Here is a 19,521-nt window from a genome sequence, read left to right as displayed (position 1 = left end):
GATTCCTTTTCCTCTACATCTGCTCTCTCCCCTCCCCCCTGTAGGCAATGTAAGGGTATATGTAGCCAGGAAGGCTGCCTGCTCCCCCCTCCCCTTCCCTTTCTGGGGGGTACTTGCTGTGCTACAGAAACTTACAACTTGATACCTTATATGTAACACGAAAAGCCCAGGAAAGGATACCTGTTAGTCTCAGCATCAGACTGCTTTATTTTCAGACATTACAGATTTACCACGTAGAATGAGATAGACACCACATGCCTCTATAGCCCTTAACACAGCATAAGCTTATACTGAGTAAAACTGAGGAGCATTAATGAACATAAACATATCAGAGACCACCTTTCTTCAAGTAGTTAATAAATATAATTAACTAGCCCCCTTGAGTGTAGAAGATTACGATCAGTTCTCACCCTTATAGAGGTCCAGTTTGCAGACCTATGGGAGACACTGTGGCTTACAGAGGATGACTCTGGGGTAGCAGGACACATTGAAGTCTCTGTTGTCCTGGCCATGATTTAGCAGGTAAGACCTTCTCTTTATCGGGCCGATTCAGTAAAGTCCGCGGGAGAGCGGACAAATGCCCGCTCTCCCAGTGCGCGCACCGGCCACACACCGGTGCGCGCGATTCAGTATTTAAATTAGGTGGTGCGGTAGAAACAGGTAAAAGGAGGGGCTAGGGACACTAGCGCGTCCATAGCGCCTCCTTTTAGCCCAGAGTGGTGGCTGTCAGCAGGTTTGACAGCCGATGCTCAATTTTGCTGGCGTCGGTTCTCGAGCCCGCTGACAGCCTTGGGCTCGGAAACCGGACGCCGGCAAAATTGAGCGTCCGGTTTTCGACCCGACAGCCGCCGCCCCCATTTAAAATTTTTTTTTCTTTTTTTTTTTTTACTTTTCTTACCCTTCGGGACCTCAGACTTAATATCACCATGATATTAAGTCGGAGGGTGCACAGAAAAGCAGTTTTTACTGCTTTTCTGTGCACTTTCCTGGTGCCGGCAGAAACTAGCGCCTACCCAAAGGTAGGCGCTAATTTCTTAAAGTAAAATGTGCAGCTTGGCTGCACATTTTACTTTCTGTATCGCGTGGGAATACCTAATAGGGCCATCAACATGCATTTGCATGTTCTCTCTGCAGCCACTGACCTGAGTCTCTCTCTGCTGCAGCTTTTAACAGTCAGGACATGAATATGCAACAGTTTGTGCATAGTCAGAGCAAGAAAGGGGTAATTTCTTCATTTCAGAGTACTGCCCCCTCTTCCATTGAAGGGGGGTCACTGCTCACGCTATGTGTCAACCAGGTCTGGGATCCTGTCTCCACTTGACCAGCACTGCTTTGCCATGTCAGCAATTTTCTTCATTTCAGATTGCTGACCCCTCTCTCTGATCACCAGGGAAGGGGGAGGGTGGGTGTCACTGCTCCTATCTGATGAACTGTCCTTGGAAAGGCTGTTTTTCTGCTCTGGGTGGATTAAGTTGATTTGGTCAAAAGTTCCTCATCTTCTTTATGAAAAAAGACAGATCTTGGAGGGGGGCCTTGGTATACAGCTTGCTGGCAGAACAAATAGCTCAGCCATGAATTACTTCTTCTGGTCAAAGTTCATATTGGGGTAGATTTTATAAATGTACACCTGTGCGTACTTCTGTTCGCGCACCAGGCGCAAACAAAAGTACGCCGGATTTTATAAGATACGCGCGTAGCCGCGTGTATCTTATAAAATCTGGGGTCGGCGCGCGCAAGGGGGTGCACATTTGTGCACCTTGCGTGTGCCGAGCCCTGTGCGCGCTGCCCGTTCCCTCCGAGGACGCTCCAAAATCGGAGTGGCCTCGGAGGGAACTTTCCTTCGGCCTCCCTCCACCTTCCCCTCCCTTCCCCTACCTAACCCACCCCCCCCAGCCCTATCTACACCCCTCCTACCTTTATCGTGAAAGTTACGCCTGCGCCGATTGGCCGCCGCCGCACGATTCCCCGGCCGGGAGCGATTTCGGAGGCCTCGGGCATGCCCCCAAAATGCCCCCAGGCCGGTACCATGCCCCCGACATGCCCCCCGGAACGCCCCGAACGTCGCGCCGCCCCCGATACGTCCCCTAACACGCCCCCCTGGGAAAGCCCCGGGACTTACGCGCGTCCCGGGGCTTGCGCACGCCGCTGAGCCTATGCAAAATAGGCTTGGCACGTGCAGGGGGTTTTTGAAAGGGTTACGCGCATAACTTATGCGCGTAACCCTTTTAAAATCTATCCAATTCTCTTTATCCCTTAGCTGGAATATAGGTCTGTGTCCACATATTTTGTTGAATACAGTGGTAAAAACCTCTAGTAACTCCTACACTCCTCCTCTCCAAGATACATGCATGTGTGTGTGTGCGTGAGTGTGTAAGTGTGGTACAACTCCTACCCTCCCTTTCACTCTTATCCTATCCCCCTTATTCACTCCTTTCCCTTCCCTCACTCCTCTCTCTTCGCCCCTGTTTCTCTCCCTCCCTCATCCTACAACCCCTCTTTCATCCCCCACTCTCCTCTCATACTACTCCCATCTTTTCCCTCCCTAATTTTCCCTTCCCTTTCTCCCGCCCTTCCTTCACTAATCTTACCCATTTCATCATCCTCCAGTTCCTCTCAACTAATGTTCGCCCTTCATTCACCCCACTCTCTGTGCACACTACTCCCCTTCCCATGCCCTTTCTTACTTCTTTCCTTCACTCACCCTATCCAGTCTCATCCTACTCCCCTCCCCTCCTTCATCCCTTCCCTCCCCATTCACACACTTCTTTTCCCTCCCTTCCCTTCTCTCACACACCTACTGCCCTTCCCACTGACAGTGACTGGCTTCCCCACTAGAGGCTTTGTTCAGTGCTATAGGTCCAGAAGTCTAATGCTCCTGGCAGATTCTGGCCTCCCCACCTGAAACATTCATAAATGACATATGTCCTGGCTCCTGCTGCTGGTGGGGCATGGCCTCCACGCCAGCAATCAACATCAATGGTGTGGGTCCCAGCACCTCGTCTCACTCTCAGTGGAGATTAATTAATAAAAAAAAGCCAACTTCCTTCTTGAAATGAATCAGGCCGCATGAAGGAAAAGCCTGGCAGGCCAGCCAAATGAGCTCTGCAGGCTGTAGTTTGGGCACCCCAGGCCCAACCAGAGCAACTAAAAATTATTACCACAAAGATCAAATAAATACGGTGCTACCAATCAAGCTCCCCAGAAATTTATTTGATTTGTTCTATATGCAGATGACGCAAAATGACCTAATTCACTTGCTATCCCTCCCCTTTCTGGTACAAAGCAGTACTTTCTTCGGCTGATGACTAGTAATTTATCCTAAGCTATGATCTTAATGTGTTTAAATATGATCTTTAATAGACTTACTATTTCTTTTAATTCTGTATAGGGTTAATTTAACACTTATTTTTCTAAGGTCACTAACAAATAGAGTTATAGGTCATTTTGCAAAATCCCCTTATAGTTTATAAAATGTATTTTTGTATCTATTAAGTGTATTCTCTATAAGAATCTTATTGTCTTTGCTACTAAAGATCAGACCAACTAAAAATAATCACCTGAAGAGTTTATTATGATATTACTAATTAAGCTCCCCATTAACTTTGCTTAAGGTTCTTTTTTCCCAAATGACTAAATTAATCTAAATTATTTCCATGTGTTTCTCTGACAACAAATGTCAAGTTATTAGTGGATTAATCTATAAAATTAGAATGGAAGGTAGTGGCGGAGGAAGCCCTTTCCCTTCTAAACGTCCTCTCTAAACCTAGGGAGCAAGAACACCCAGCAAACAAAAAAGCAATTCAAATATCTCTTTTTCAAAAATAAACAAAACAAAAGCAATGAAGAAAAAAGTTACGCCATTTCAAAATAAGGTCTCAGCAGTTGAAATTAACTCCAAAAAATAACTTGTTTGTAATTGAACTCCTCCAAGAATGGCTTCACATTTAATGTCGTTCATAGGGACAAACCCTGATACTTATTCAACTTGTTATTCCATGTCATCCAAGCAGGGTCCTGTGATCCTCACAAAAAAGCTATTGATGGTTTCTTCCTCCTACCCCTAATTATTAGACTTGAAAAGACACATCAAACCTTCTTTAGCTACCAAGTACCTTTCTTATGGAATTCTCGCCCTTTAGATTTGTGTTCAGAACAGAATTATCTTAAGTTTAGGAATCTAGTTAAGGCTGGGCTTTTTATCAAGCTTTTAATAGTTGATAGTTCTATTTATGTTTTTACCACAAATTGTCATCCTGCTCACTTTTCTGCTTGTTTTTAAATTTTATCTATTTTAATGTGGTCACTTTCATGTCTGTTGGTCATTTAGTATTTGTGTCTTATTCATTGTCTCTGTTTTCATATTGTTTGATTGGAACTTCCACTTTGTGTTATTGTTTGACTTTCCAGTCGTTGCTGTATTTTAGAATCTTATTGTATGAATTTGATTATTGTTGATTTTTTTCTGCATGTATTTTTCAATTATAAACTGCTTACTTGCTTTTTTTTTTCTATAAGTGGTCTATCAAATTCAATAAATAATAATTAGGGGGCAAACCTTGTTTCGATTTATAAAAATACAAATACAAAATTAAAACCTTATAAAATATTAAAAATAAAGCTATAAGCCAATCAATGTAACATAGGAGAATATTATAAAAACTCTGACACAACAGTTATTTCACTCCTGAGTGAGTTCAATTGTGTTCATGTTCCACTTCAATGCGTCCAATGCTGCGAGTCACAGTTCAGTGTAGATTAATGTGCAGTAGTTTCACGGAGGTGCTATAAAGAATATTCCTATGATTGTCTGATGATAACTCGTCATGTGAACTTTTCCCAAATCTTATCTAAGTAACACCAGGTGGTAGGCAGACCACATTGAAAGACAACTTAAATGATGCAAAGCACCCGGGGATCTGTAAGCTCCCCGCAGGTTTAATTATTGCCCTCCCCAACGTTAGCATCACCCCCTTCATGATTAATTAGTGACTCAGCAGGTTGAAACAGACATTTGATTCTTGAAGACAGTTTGATAAAAAAATGCTAAAAATCCTTTGATCAGGCATTGTATGTGATTCAATGGAAGTTTCTAAAGATTTTGCCTCCCCTTCTTTCCCCACCTCCAGACAGTCCAGCAATGGATAACTTAGGAAGAAACAGTCCCCTCCTCAATCTTTTCTCACAATCTCCTCCTCTGATGCTTTTGTTGCTAGGCTTATCCTTGTTTGTGCAACATAATACTTCTAATTATTTTCATTTTATTCTTACAAAACTACCAATGCATGCTGCATAACTATCATTCCCACTCTTAAAAAAAAAGAAGAAACACCAAGGAAGGAAATACATTTTCCTTAAGTAATGAATGCTGTTCACTTTATCTAACTGGAGGCCTGTGGTGCATGTTAAACGAATGTCTCCCAAGGCCCTGCATGAAAATAACCGTCACAATCACAAACCTAAGCTGAAGAATATTAGTTTTTAATTGGGCTATTTACTCATTTCAATTGCCAGCTCCGTCCTTAGACTTTTTAATTTCAGTGTAACATTAGTGATCAGATTTATCTCAGGGTAACGGTATAGCATCTGCGAGTGGATTTACAGACAGCAGAAGAAAGGATGTACCAAACATTACTGTTTCCATCCCTAACATTCCCTTTTTCTTGTAAGCTAAATAGGTAAGGCTGGTTGAGTGCTCTTTTGATTATCTATTGCAGTATTGGTGTAGGAAAAGGTTTCTGGGATATGTCATAAAAAGCCAACTGAAACATGTACGGACTTTTCTGAGAGTGGGACAGTGCTTCGGTATATTTAACTGGCCTCCATATTATTGTCATTTTGTAGTGATGTCAGCGCTTGCAGTATTCTTATTAGCTTTCATTCACTTCTTTTCCAGGTATGTAGGTTCTCATCTCAGTTCATTGAAGCCCATGCTGTACTCAACCAAATGTATCGTTACCTAGATCCAGCAGTTGTGGTACCACAAATAGTAATGCAGCTGTAACTTGTTCCACTGAAATCAATGGTACGGCTTTCATATACCTATACTGCTCACACCTAATCCTGATATCAACTTTCAGACAGACAGTACTGTCCTGCTTTTTCACACATCTTGTATGGCATGATACAACACAGCCTGTAACCCAAAGGGTTAAGCCAATCTGTTGCTCCCAGTGCTATGGACAAAACGTTACACTTCCTGTCTCATAAGATGATACAATAAAGTGTGCCCAGCCTAGCTCGCAGGTTTACTTATGGTTGGATATGTGTTTTGGGTGCGCAAGACTAGCACCCAATGCAGAAGACTATTAGCATACCCGATAGCGCTCATCACATGTAAATTCCTTGTAGATGAGGACATTAGCTATTACTGCCCAATGTAGGAAAGTACATCCAAAGGCTGGGCACCCAATGAACACTTTTGAATGCGGGGAATTTAATTTTAGCTCCGGAGGTGAAGTAAAGTTAACTCGCAGTCAAGAGCTCATGAGAAACATTAAAAAATAAGGTCCTCTGAGTTCCTTAGTATTATCCTGACTCTTGAATTTACTGCTTGCGGTGGAGAAAAATATAAATATATTGATTTGATCAAAAAGATGCACACATTTCTTATTGCTGCACAATTTAGACTCCCTTAGCTATGGACGCCCGATGTAATAAACTTCAACATCTCAGCAAAATTACCAAAAGGAAGCTCGATCAAAGCGGATGCTTGTATTGGGCAACCGATGCAATATACTACTTCGAGCGCTACAGATGCACAATTCTCCATTAGCGCGCCACTTTTTTTATGCTGCCCAGATTTCCCTCTCATTTAAATATTGCATCGGGTGTACAGGGGATGTGGCTATGCGCACATTAGGACAACAGGCACTCAATATGAGCATGCATCTTACTGCATTGGTCCCACAGGGTAATGAGGTGGGCTTGAGGGATCTTATCCGTAAAGGGGAAGACATGTGTCAGTGCTGTACTGATGGAGAACACTACAATCTCACTCTGCTTCTGCAAAGAAAAACCAATACATAGTCCTGAGATTCCCAAGGCATTACTTTACTTTCAATTTAAAGCAGAGGATCAATAAATTTCAAATAGCAGTCACAGTCTTTCTACATTCTATCCAAAGCAATAGGCAGTAAGGTGTCAATATTTAAAGCAGTTTGTTCTGCTAAGTTCAAACTTACCAGATGGGTAACCAAGGGCTCAACCTGAGGGAACCCCAGGTTGCTATTGGCGAAGCTCCAGCTAGCCTCTGTCTTCTCCTGTGCTCCGCCTCCTGGTGGCAGGTTCTCTCCGGGTCTGACCGGAGGGCCACACCAGTGCTGCACTAACCAAGGGTCCACCTCCATTGCAACAATAATTAGGTATTCCAAGAAGAGAATTACAATAATCCAGTTTAGAAATAACAAATGCATTGGTAATTTTAAATCCTGGGAGTCTAATAACAGGCAAAGACAATGGATGTATCTTAGGTAGAAAAAAGATTTCTATTGGAGAAATATAATGGGGCATTGAAATAGTGTTGTAATATCACCTTATGGCATGTTAGCCAATAAAAGTAAAAGGGGTTCACCATAAAAATAAATACTAATGAGTATATTTTCAAAGGGGTTCCATGCGTAAGCTAGCATATATGTGCATAAGTAGCATATTCGCAAATATATGGTATTTTTATAAATGTCAAGAATGCACGTGTATTTTTGGTTTTGGGATGGTCTAGTGGTGTTCCAGAGTGGGACTCAGAAGTTCCAGAGTGGGACTGAGAAAGTAGTTTATATTTTGTAGGAGAGATATTGTGTATGCATGACTAAACTTATTCATATACTTTTACACCTGCTAATTGATTTGTGCAAGTGAAATCAGACTTGTCTGTTGTCTGCAGTTTTTGGGTGGGCAGCCTGGGTGAACTGGTGGGGCTTCAGGGTAAAGTGCTAGAGTGTCTAGGTAATCTGGAGAATAAATGGGTGAACTGGTGGAGGTATCAGAGAACTGGTGATTCCACGTGTGATAGGGTGCCCAATTCTGCCCATTTGTAGAAGCATTGTATGATGGCAGTAGCCTCAACAGATCTGCTTTCCAGCAATGTGGTTCAGGGGTCTCCATCCAGACCTTGCCCCTATATGTAAGGTCAGTGTAACGAAGTGTGTTAGTGTAGTGTACCACTCCCCATTGGGAGGGGTTTGAGTGTTAAAAAACTCCTGTGCCCATGTGACACTAGGGGAGTTGACCAACAGCCTTATCACAAGCCTGAATGGAGCAGATGTCTCTCCTTGTGGAGGACACTTGGAGGCCTTATCCCTCCACAGGGAAAGTGCCAGGACAAAGAGAAGTGTTCCTGTTCAGAGAAGGTGGCTGGAACTGTAAGGGTGCAAGGAGAAGGTTTTTTACGAAGTCAGACTAGTTTGGTGGCAATGAAGAAATAAATATAGTTAAAGAAGAAGAAATAAAGATAGTTACAGAAGAAGGCGTTTGACAAAGTCCCTCATGAGAGGCTTCTAAGAAAACTAAAAAGTCATGGGATAGGAGGCGATGTCCTTTCATGGATTACAAACTGGTTAAAAGACAGAAAACAGAGAGTAGGATTAAATGGTCAATTTTCTCAGTGGAAAAGAGTAAACAGTGGAGTGCCTCAGGGATCCGTATTTTATTTTTTATTTTATTTAAAAGGTTTTGCATACTGTCGTTCGAAATACATCACAACGGTTTACAGTAAGAAACATAAAACAAATAATAATGACAGTATATAAATCTACATTATTCATCTAAAAGACTGAATACAATCATTTAAAATCAAAATCACAGGTAGACAAAACAATAGAATTGAGGCTCTTGATGTTAATGACCCTTTTTTTGATCTTCCAGATAGGCTCGCTCAAAGAGCCAGGTTTTTAGGTCTTTTCTGAATTTCCTTAAATCGGTTTCCATCCTTAACTGCAGGCATAGTATTCCAAAGGCTCGGTCCTGCAATGGAAATGACTCTCCCACGTACCAAGATCAAGTGTGCCGTATTTACTGATGGAATATGAAGTAAACCTTTATTCGCTGACCTCAGTGATCTGTGTGGGGTGTGTAGTCTAATTGAGAAATTTAGCCAGTCGGTTTTCTGTCCATATATTGCCTTATGAAGAATGCAGCAAGTTTTATACCAAATTCTCTGTGTAATCGGAAGCCAATGTAATTGTATCAAAATTGGTGTAATATGATCTCATATTTGCAATTTGTTAGAACGCTAGCTGCAGACTTTTGCAGAACCTGCAGAGGGCGTAAAGTCGTTTGTGGAAGGCCTATAGTAGTACATTACAATAATCCAATGAGGAAAATATGAGCGCTTGTAACACTGAACGAAAATCACTAGGTTCTAATAGAGGTTTTAACCATCTTAGCATTAACAATTTATAATAGCCTTCTCTTAATTTTGTTGAAATATGTTTTTTGAAATTTAGTCCATAGTCAATAGTTATATCTAGATCTCTCACTGATTCTGCAAGAGTTAGTTTAATGTTATTTGGCATAACTAATGTATTGTTTGGAATCTCTTTCTGTTTTCTATCCAGTAGAATGATCTCCGTTTTTTCCATGTTTAGGACCAGTTTCATATGGTTCAAGAGTTGTTTAATTGCATTCAAGTACATAGTAATTAATTTGAAAGACTGTTCTAAGGAGTCAGAGACAGGGACGAGTATCTGAATGTCGTCGGCATAGATGTAAAAATTGAGGCTAAGTCCGGCCAACAGGTGGCAAATGGGGAGTAAGTAAATGTTGAAAAAGGTTGCCGACAAGGCAGAGCCTTGAAGTACTCCAGTTTTAAGCTCTATCTTGTCGGAAAGCATATTGCCTATCTTAACTTGGAAGGACCTTTGTTGGAGAAATGAGGTGAAGCACTTAATTGTGTTGTTTGTTAATCCGATCTCTTTTAGGGCCTTATTTTCTAAGGCTTTCGCAGGTAGCGCACTCCTGCGCTACCTAAATCGGGGCGGAGTTGGCCCCGGAAGAGGAGGAGTCAGGGCATCACCGGGGCCGACTCCGCGAAGACGGCGCCACCAGCGAAAAGGTAAGGGCCTTTTAGCTGCCTATTTCATGCCCAATAACTACACCTTCTATGGTGGCGCTACTGGGTGTGAAACTGGCAGCGATCGCACCGTGGCAGTGCGATTGCTGCCGGCTAGTGCAGGACTGCCCCCCCCCCATTTCGACCCCCCGCCCCCCATTAGCGTGATTTTCTAAAGTATCGCAGGCCTGTGATACTTTAGAAAATGAGGCTCTTAGTCTTATTAATAAAATATCATGATTCACCGTATCAAAAGTAGCTGACAGATCAAGTAATATGAGTATGTATTTTTGCCTGGAGTCAAAGCCTTTCAGGACAGTGTCAGTAAGTGAAATCAACAAAGTTTTAGTGTTAAGATTTTGTCAGAAGCCATATTGATTTGGGTACAGTATATTATTTGAATCAAGATGATCAACCAGTTGTTTGTGAACTACTTTTTCAATTATTTTTGATAGAAATGAAAGATTAGAGATTGGTCTGTAGTTCTTTAGTATCTAAGGATTTAAGTTAGGTTTCTTTATAATCGGCCTGATGATAGCAGTTTTTAGTATATCCAGGAAATAGCCTTCGCTTAATGAAAGGTTAACAATCTGTGCTATAGTCAGGGCAATTAATTGAGCCGTAGGTTTTAGCGCAGATGTAGTAATAGCATCTGAAGGGTGATTAGTAGGATTTAATTTTTTAATTATAGCTTCATCTTCTAAGGAAGATACCTCCTATATTAGGAGGTATCTTCTATATTGAAGATATCTTCTATATTGAGTCTATATTAGGAGTTTTAGTTAAGTTCTTGAACTTAACTAAAACTCCTAATATAGACTCAAACTCTTTAAGTGAATCAAAATGTAATGAAATAGCAACTTACTTTAAAGATAAAGTTGACAACCTTGTCAATTCAATTTCAAATATCCATAAGCAAGAAATCATTATAACAAAAAAGGATATACCAGAATGGTCCTCCTTTGACAAGAGTAAATAGAGTTCTAGGGTTATGATTAAAACTCTGAAATTTATGTTTAAAATATTCCTTTTTTGCTTCATTATGAGTTTTTTGTATTTATTTAACTATGACCTATATATACCTATTGTTTGAGAATTTTTACTTTTCCTCCAATTTTTCTCAAATTTTCTTACTAGTATTTTTGCTTTTTTGATATTACTATTATACCAAGGTTGAGATTGTTTCTTGTTTTTTTAGTAATTTCATTTTCAATGGGTTAATTTGTTCTGCAATTGATTCAGACACATTAAACCAGGAAGTAATTGCTTTGAGACAATCTGTTTGATCTATATTTACCATATTTTTTTCAAGTTCAAATATTAAATTCTCGGTGTTGTATTTGGGTCGGTATGTAATCAATTGTTCTGACTGATTTATTATATTATTATTTACTATACCTTGCACTTTACTGTACTTGGACTGATGTTTTCAATATATTTATAAGTGATCTGGAAAGGAATACAACGAATGAGGTTATCAAATTTGCGGATGATACAAAATTATTCAGAGTAGTTAAATCACAAGCGGATTGTGATACATTACAGGAGGACCTTGCAAGACTGGAAGATTGGGCATCCAAATGGCAGATGAAATTTAATGTGGACAAGTGCAAGGTGTTGCATATAGGGAAAAATAACCCTTGCTGTAGTTACACGATGTTAGGTTCCATATTAGGACCTACCACCCAGGAAAAAGATCTAGGCATCATAGTGGATAACACTTTGAAATCGTCAGCTCAGTGTTCTGCAGCAGTCAAAAAAACAAACAGATGTTAGGAATTATTAGGAAGGGAATGGTTAATAAAACGGAAAATGTCATAATGCCTCTGTATTGCTCCATGGTGAGACCGCACCTTGAATACTGTGTACAATTCTGGTCGCCATATCTCAAAAAGGATATAGTTGCAATGGAGAAAGTACAGAGAAGGTAAATCGAAATGATAAAGGGGATGAAACAGCTCCCCTATGAAGAAAGGCTGAAGAGGTTAGGGCTGTTCAGCTTGGAGAAGAAAAAGCTGAGGGGGGATATGATAGAGGTCTTTAAGATCATGAAAGGTCTTGAACGAGTAGATGTGAAGTGATTATTTACACTTTCAGATAATAGAAGGACCATGAAGTTAGCAAGTAGCACATTTAGGACTAATCGTATAAAATTCTTTTTCACTCAACGCACAATTAAGCTCTGGAATTTGTTGCCAGAGGATGTGGTTAGTGCAGTTAGTGTAGCTGGGTTCAAAAAAGGTTTGGATAAGTTCTTGGAGAAGTCCATTAACTGCTATTAATCAAGTTTACTTAGGGAATAGCCACTGCTATTAATTGCATCAGTAGCATGGGATCTTCTTGGTGTTTGGGTACTTGCCAGTGTTAAGAGGATAGGCACCTGTAAATAAGCAGAGGGCCCCCGAGGAGCGGGTACCCAGGTTATAGAACCCCGAAGGGTGAAGATAGCTTCCAGTGGATAGAAGTGGCAGAGTAGCTTCAGACCGGAGCAAACCGATCCTTTGCTAACTCGGCGAGAGTCAGCAAATGGGCAACCTTAAATATGCCAAAGCAGTGACGTCACTCGAGGAGAACGCCCCCGAGGTTCACGCCAATACTGCTACAAAGGTAGGGATGTGCACACGCCATAGGAGACCTCGGGTCAAGATGGCCGAACGCCGCACCAGAGCCGCTCAGGGGAAGCTGGAGGGTGCGGCAGGGAGACGCCATAGATGCCATACTCCCGAGGCTGGTAGAGAAAGCTGAGAGAAAGCTGAGGCATGTCGGGCATAGTCGTCTGAGTCTGACAGATGCAACACCCAGCATGGCAATTTCTTATGTTCTTATGGTACTGATCAGACTACCAAGGCTGCAGAAATGCTAAAAAAATGTTAAAGGTCAATATTAAGTTCTGTTTCTGCCTTCTGGGCTTAATTTACATGAAATTACATGACTTACAAGAATCCAATCTTATTAGCATATATGAGTAAAATTATAATGCCAACCAGTTAGAAAATGCTATGCAAGAAAACAATCGAACCCATTGGTATGTAAGTTTAGAGGCAGTGACATATTTAACATAATGTAACAGCTCAGAAGTGCTGAGCTGGCATTTTCTGTATATAGTTTAAGCTGCTCTGCTCCTATTATGAAATATCTTATGGTATTTGTGTTTACTGATATCCCCAACAGAGCCTAGGGAGAGGTTGGACATTGCCAGGCGTTACTGGGAGGAAGATTTCAAAAAGAGGTGAAATTCTAGGAGTCCAGAATGTGTTGAATGAAAAGTTCCAGGAAAAAAAAAGAGAATCTGAGAAGACCCAAGAGAACCAGGGATTCATCAGAGAACTGGATGAGTGTTCCAGGAGATATCAAAATAGAGAATCTGGGAAAATCCACAAAGACTGATCAAGCAAACTAGTCAGAGGCTCTTATGAGAAACAGAAATGAGAGACTCAGGAAAAGAGAAGAAGATTCTGCCATCTAAAAGGTACTGGGAGGGCCCAGGAAGGCAGGATACCTGCCCTAACAGTGTACTTGCTTGAGGCAGTATGTAAAGAGGAGAAAGAGACTGTGTTGGATGTTGTGTTATTTTTTGGACTTTATTTGCGGGAATGAACCACCATCTGTTGTACTCTGCTTGGACTTTATTTTTCCTGTTGTCATTTCAATAACATTGTTTTCTATTTTTGACCAACAGCTTTTTGGAATGAAGAGTAACATTTTTGTGCAGAAGCGCCCCAGAGAGAGACAAAAGCTTAATGGCCTTGAAAAGACATTCTTTGTCCACCTGCGCAGGAACATCTGAAGGTTACAAGTTCTTGTGCGGTCCATGGCCCTTCCCGTGTACCCACATGCCCGAGAACTGACCAGGACAGGGGATACACAAGTACTTGTGCATACTTTATGAAATATCTGCCTCTGTGTTTAATTCTGGATGTGTATTCATGCAATATTACAATTATTTCACCTCTAAAATATACGTGCATATGTTATAAAATGGGTAGAGAAAGTATGTGTTTTCTTGAATTGGAAATATACACGAGCACTGAACCACGCACATGTACTTTTTGAGCAGAAATACATGGTATTTTATAAACTGTGCAGCTTCCGCCACACAGTTTATAAAATACTAGCATTTATCTCATCTTGTCTACTTACAGGCTAAAATGCTGTACTGTGGTTAGTTTTGAAAGCTGGGCTCTTAAGGGCAAATTTTTAAAGGGCTGTCTACATAAAAATTGGGACTTATGCGTGTGGTTGGGCCCTGTGCGCACCGCGCGCATTTTCAAAAGGGCCCGGCCACGCGTGTAAGTTCCGATACACACGCAAGTGCTGGGCCCTGAAAAAGGGGTGGGCTGGGGGGCTTGGTCTGGAGGCTGGCCGGGACAGCGGCCATTAGTCACTGTTCCGGGGAAACGTACGCCAGCAGCTGTCCAGCGTGTGGAAGCTGCTTCTGCTCTGATGGAGCAGTAAGTATAAAAACAAAAACAAAAAAATGGGAATAGTTAGGGTTAGGTTAGGGGGTGGGGGTGGAGAGGGGAAGAGGTAGGGTCCTTAATTGGAGTGGAGAACTGAGGAAGGCTCAATTGCGTCGCTGCGCAAAATTTACTAAAATTCATTCCCCTGTGCACACCACCCACACATGCACACGTGGATTTTAAAATCTGGTGCGCATGTGCGCATGGCCAACGAATTTTATAACATGTGTGCACTGGCACGCATATTATAAAATCGGCACGTCCATGTGCGCGTGCCGGGAACCACGCACACATGGATGCGCGCGCACTCCTTTTAAAATCTACCCCTTAATGTTATTCCCTGAATGGAAGTAACAATGTGGATTTGTGGATTCTTAACAGATGATGAAAAATAAATCTCTCCAGGGACCTCTGCTCCTAAAAATGCAATTTCTTAGTTACTTTCTTTACTGCCTATCTCTTGTACCCTTTTTCTTAGCATTCTACACCTATGTTATAACAAAACAAAAATCAGTGGAAAAATTTCCATGTTATAAAGTCATTTTTCCAATGATTTCTTTTTGTTATAACATTGAAATTCCTGGGAAAAATAAAATAAAAACTGAAAATGAAGGTCCCTAACTAAACCACAAAACTACATACTGTTATATAAGAATAAGCAAAGTCTGGAGTGGAGGCCCTACCATCAGCGATTTCTCCGGGCAGACACTGAGCCAGCTGATGTCATCCAGAGAGGATTCCTGCCCCTACAAATTGGCCTGTCCTGTGGCGCGCCATCAGTGGCGCTCTAAAGGGATGCACAGTTTGTTTGCTGCCCAGAATTGGAAAAAAGAGAAGGGAGCATGTTCATGCATTCCCCTCTGAGCTCCCCATGGCTTCTGCTCTGGCTCAGTCCACTCTGGAAACTTTTCCAATTTCAGGGGCAGATTGTTTCAGAGTCCCAAGAGCCTGGAGACTTGTCCTCCGCTCCACCTATTCCATCGAGGTCATTGAGTCTTGAGAGAGTATTTCATTATTGCAGCCTTCTGATATCTCGTCTCCTGGACTTGAGGTAGACTCAGGAGTGGTAAGAGCACCTACACCTGTCTCTGTTCCGGTGGGGGAAATCTCAGGGCAAGACAAGGTACTGTTTGATCTTTTTTTTTTTTTCCAGTAACATCTGTTGTGGATAAATCTCCATCTATTGCAGTATCTTTGGACATGATATGGGCAGCGATTACTCCACATTCCTTTTTTTTTTTTTTTAATTTTATTTTTCTAATTTTCAAATTACATAATCCAACATTACAATTGAACTTATAAGTAGGAAAATAATATCCACTACTACAATATTACATATATTAGATAATACCTAAATTATAACCTCACTTATTTCCACTGTACCATACTAATTACATGGGGAGAATGTACTAAGCAAGACATTATCAAAAAATACTATTAAGTAAAAAGAAAAAAAGAATTTGCGGAACTTAACAATTTTCCCAATTATTCCTGGGTTTGAGATTGATCCTCCCTCCTTTGACTACGATACTCCTCTAAGAATCTCTCAAGATGTTCTGGTTCGTAATATGTGTATTTTGCCCCTTCTACATACATTACAGTCTTACATGGAAATCTTACAGCTATATTAATTCCAAAAGTTCTTGCCTGATTAGCTAATGTCAAAAAAATTTTTCTCCTCAACTGTGTCTCTTTGGCAACATCTGGGTAAACCCATATCTTTTGGCCAAGATAAAGAGAGAACCTTTTTTCCAAAAAAATTTTCAAAATGTTATCCCTTTCAGCTGAAAGGGAAAATTTTACCAACAATGTTCCCCTCTTTTCTACTTGTGCACTAAGAGACGTCTCTATCAATTCTGTTACGTTTAATGATGTTTCTGCCTGGTCTAATACTGTTTCACCAATTTTCCAATTAATAAAATATGCGCTTACTATTATAGGTATTTTCTCTGGAGGTAATAATAATACCTCCTGGAAATAGTTCTTCAGCTGTTCTTTTAGGGAGATTAATCTGCATTTAGGAAAATTTACCATTCTCAAGTTTAAATAGCGAATATTATTCTCTAACATCTCTACTTTCCTAGAAAGCATTGTTTCACCCTGAATAATGGTTGTCTGAACCTGTTTCAATTGAATTATATCTTCCTCAACTTTTGTTACTGCAATCCCATTACTTGTTACCAAAGGATTCAAGTTAGATACAACTGTTTGCATTTCTTTGACATTAGAATTTAATTTCCCAATATCCTTATGTATTACATTTACCGCCTTCCAAATCATTTCCAATGTAATATTAGAAGCATCCCCTCTAGGCTGGCCTACTATATCGAATTAGGGTAAAGATTGAAAGTCAGAAATCTTAGAGGGATCTTTATCATCCAGAGGGAGAGAATTCTCCATTCCAGTAACCGGATCAGTTCTTCCAACGGTTATCTCTCTGTCACCACTAGGACAGAGGCCCCTTTTTTTCGGTAAGAGGTTCATCTCCTCTTACCTTCTTTGGCGTTGCTGTCTCTATGTCTTGTACCTCCTCGATCGGGCTAGATTCCAAGGACGCCATCCATCGTAGAAAGAAACCTGGTTCATTGGCCGACGCAATGCTCTTTGGTGGGGTGGGTGTTATTGGGGCCCCGGGACTCAAGTTCATGTCTCCCAATAGTGTGGGTGCTTGCTCCTCACCCAACACTATAGCGGGACTCTCCGGAGTTTCTTTTCCCGCTTTAGGATAAAATTCAGGTAAAGTAGTTTGAACGGGTACTGGTCGGGCAGGGGTCGAAGCATCCTGCCTTACCTTACCCTTCCGTTTAGTGTGTGGCATCCTATGCCCTGGAATGTCACACATTACGGACAGAAAAAGGGAACAAAAAATAATTATATACCACAAGGATTTTATCAATTCCATTATTTAATAACCAAAAAAAAGTATATAGAGAGAGTTTGAGAGCAAAATGCCAGTGGAAGAAATCCCAGTGAAATAGACCAGGGGATCTTGCCTTCTCGCCTTCGCCGGCCTTCGCCGGACCAAGCCGCGCACCCCTTACGGAGCGCGCGGCTTAGGCAGCGCGCCGATGGCACGACGCGCCGTCTGCCGCTGCTTTAATAGCGGCAGACGCTCCTTGATGACGTCACTTGGGGGGGGACGCCCTGGAAAATACCTCCTCAGGGCCGAGTGATGTTTTAAAGTCCCGAAAAGATGTCCCGGGGACTTTCTCCAAGTGCAGGTTGGTGGGCACTCTCTCTAGTCTCTCCTCTTTCTCCCCTACTCCACATTCCTCACATTGATGTTGTACTTACATCCCTTGAGTCTTTATCTATCCAAGTGGCTGAACACTGCCCTCTTAAAGGAACACCAGGATAAAATAATGGAGATTACTGAAAGACCTGCTGTTTTACATGAATCTCACTTTTCCTTGAATAATGAGAATGAGATCTTGTTTCAAAGAATTGAAATTCTAGGACATTATTCTAAAAAAGTGAATTTGAAATTTTTAAAATTTCCAAGATATTCATTGATACCGCCATTAGAGATGTTGCAAAAGTTTTATCTTCAGTTCTTGAATATTCCTAAGGAACATTTGCATATTTTTTCCAATGTTTACTATTTACCTTTCAGTAGCGGTAAAACTTCTCCTGAAGATAATTTAGGAAGGATTGAGACACTGAATCAAAGTCTGAGTATTTCAGAAATCTTAGAAAAGTCTCAATATGTGATAAATAATAGAGCTATCTTATTAGCTTCATTTAATTCTGATGCTGATAAGCAGATGACATTAAGACTTTTTTTTTCAATTAAAGATACTTTTTCCTTTGAACATAAAACTGCAATTTTCCCAGATGTTGTATTAGAGACTCAGTAAAGGCGTAAAGTGTTTCTTTTGAAAAAAACAGAGGGTACTTGCTATCGGGGCTATGTTTCTTGTGAAATTTTCCAGGAGATGTTTAATTAAGTTCAAAGGGAATAAATATGTGTTTTGCAATCCTGTGCAACTGGCAGGCTTTTTTCAGAATAGGAAAAATCAGTCCATTGTAACCTGAATATCACATTGTTGAAGGATAGTATAGAGAATGGGTGGGAAGGGGGGGAAATGTTTTCATTTTATTTTGGGGGGGGCTTTCTCCCCATGAATTTTGTTTTGTGTAATGTTTATTTTTTCTTTAGTTAAAAAACAAAACAAAACATTGAACCCACCCCCCAAAAATGTAAAAAACAAAACCAAACAGTACTTCCCATGGCCTTCTGTACCTCGCTCTCACCTATTCCGCCTACCCAGAAAAATGCCAGGGCCAGGATCCTCCCTGGCTCCCATTTTCCTGGTCTAGGGGGGATCCGCAGATGAGGCCTAGGTCCCGGCCAAAGCCTGGGCCTTGTGCAAGGCCTAGGCCTAGGTTGTGGTGACCTACTGCAGCCTAGGCCTATGCAAGACTGAGGATTCAGTCTGGGCCTAGGCATTGGGGTCAACCTTGTGTAGGCCCAGGCCATGGTAAGTTGCTGTGACCTCAGCCTAGGCCTTACGCAAGGACTAAACATGGAAGCCTGGACTTGACGCCTGAGTCAGAACCCAGGCCTGATGCCGCAGCCTGGCCCAGAGGCTGCGTCCTGATGTCTGATCTTCGGCCTAGTCTAGGGCAGGGCCCGGACCCAAACCTGATGCCATGGCTCAACCTGGAAGCTTGGCCCTGATGTCTGGGCCTTGGCCTAGGACAGGGTCCAGGCCCATGCCCAATGCTGTCACCCAGCATGGAGGTCAGGACCTGATATCTGGGCCTCAACCCTGGGTCAGGCCCCAGCCTAGAGCCCAGGCCTCGGAGTGCCTCTTTGGCATCTTCTTTCTTTAGCTCTTCTTCACCAACTGATACAGTCATCTGGGATCACGCCAGAGAATTAACTTTGGTGGCTCCTTCCAAGCAGATGGTGCTATTTTGATGTATGGCAGCTAATTCAACTATCATACCTCAAAATGCTACCCTCCACTAGGCAAGATGTGCTAGAGTTAATTAACTCAGGCACAATAACCC

The 19,521-nt window shown here is 41.6% G+C and overlaps 1 long non-coding RNA gene across 1 annotated transcript; it reads left to right on the top strand.

Annotated features, from left to right (window-relative positions):
* Window positions 1-8,914: 8,914 nt before the first annotated feature.
* Window positions 8,915-14,358, top strand: LOC115081429. Its single transcript, XR_003853799.1, has 3 exons — window positions 8,915-10,048; window positions 13,217-13,514; window positions 13,725-14,358. It is a non-coding gene; the product is annotated as an uncharacterized LOC115081429 (long non-coding RNA).
* The last annotated feature ends 5,163 nt before the right edge of the window (window positions 14,359-19,521 follow it).

The sequence above is a fragment of the Rhinatrema bivittatum genome, chromosome 1, assembly GCF_901001135.1.
Source record: "Rhinatrema bivittatum chromosome 1, aRhiBiv1.1, whole genome shotgun sequence".
Classification (NCBI taxonomy): Eukaryota; Metazoa; Chordata; class Amphibia; order Gymnophiona; family Rhinatrematidae; genus Rhinatrema; species Rhinatrema bivittatum.
Note: the sequence above shows the minus strand (reverse complement) of the source record. Positions and strands in the feature narration are given on the sequence as shown.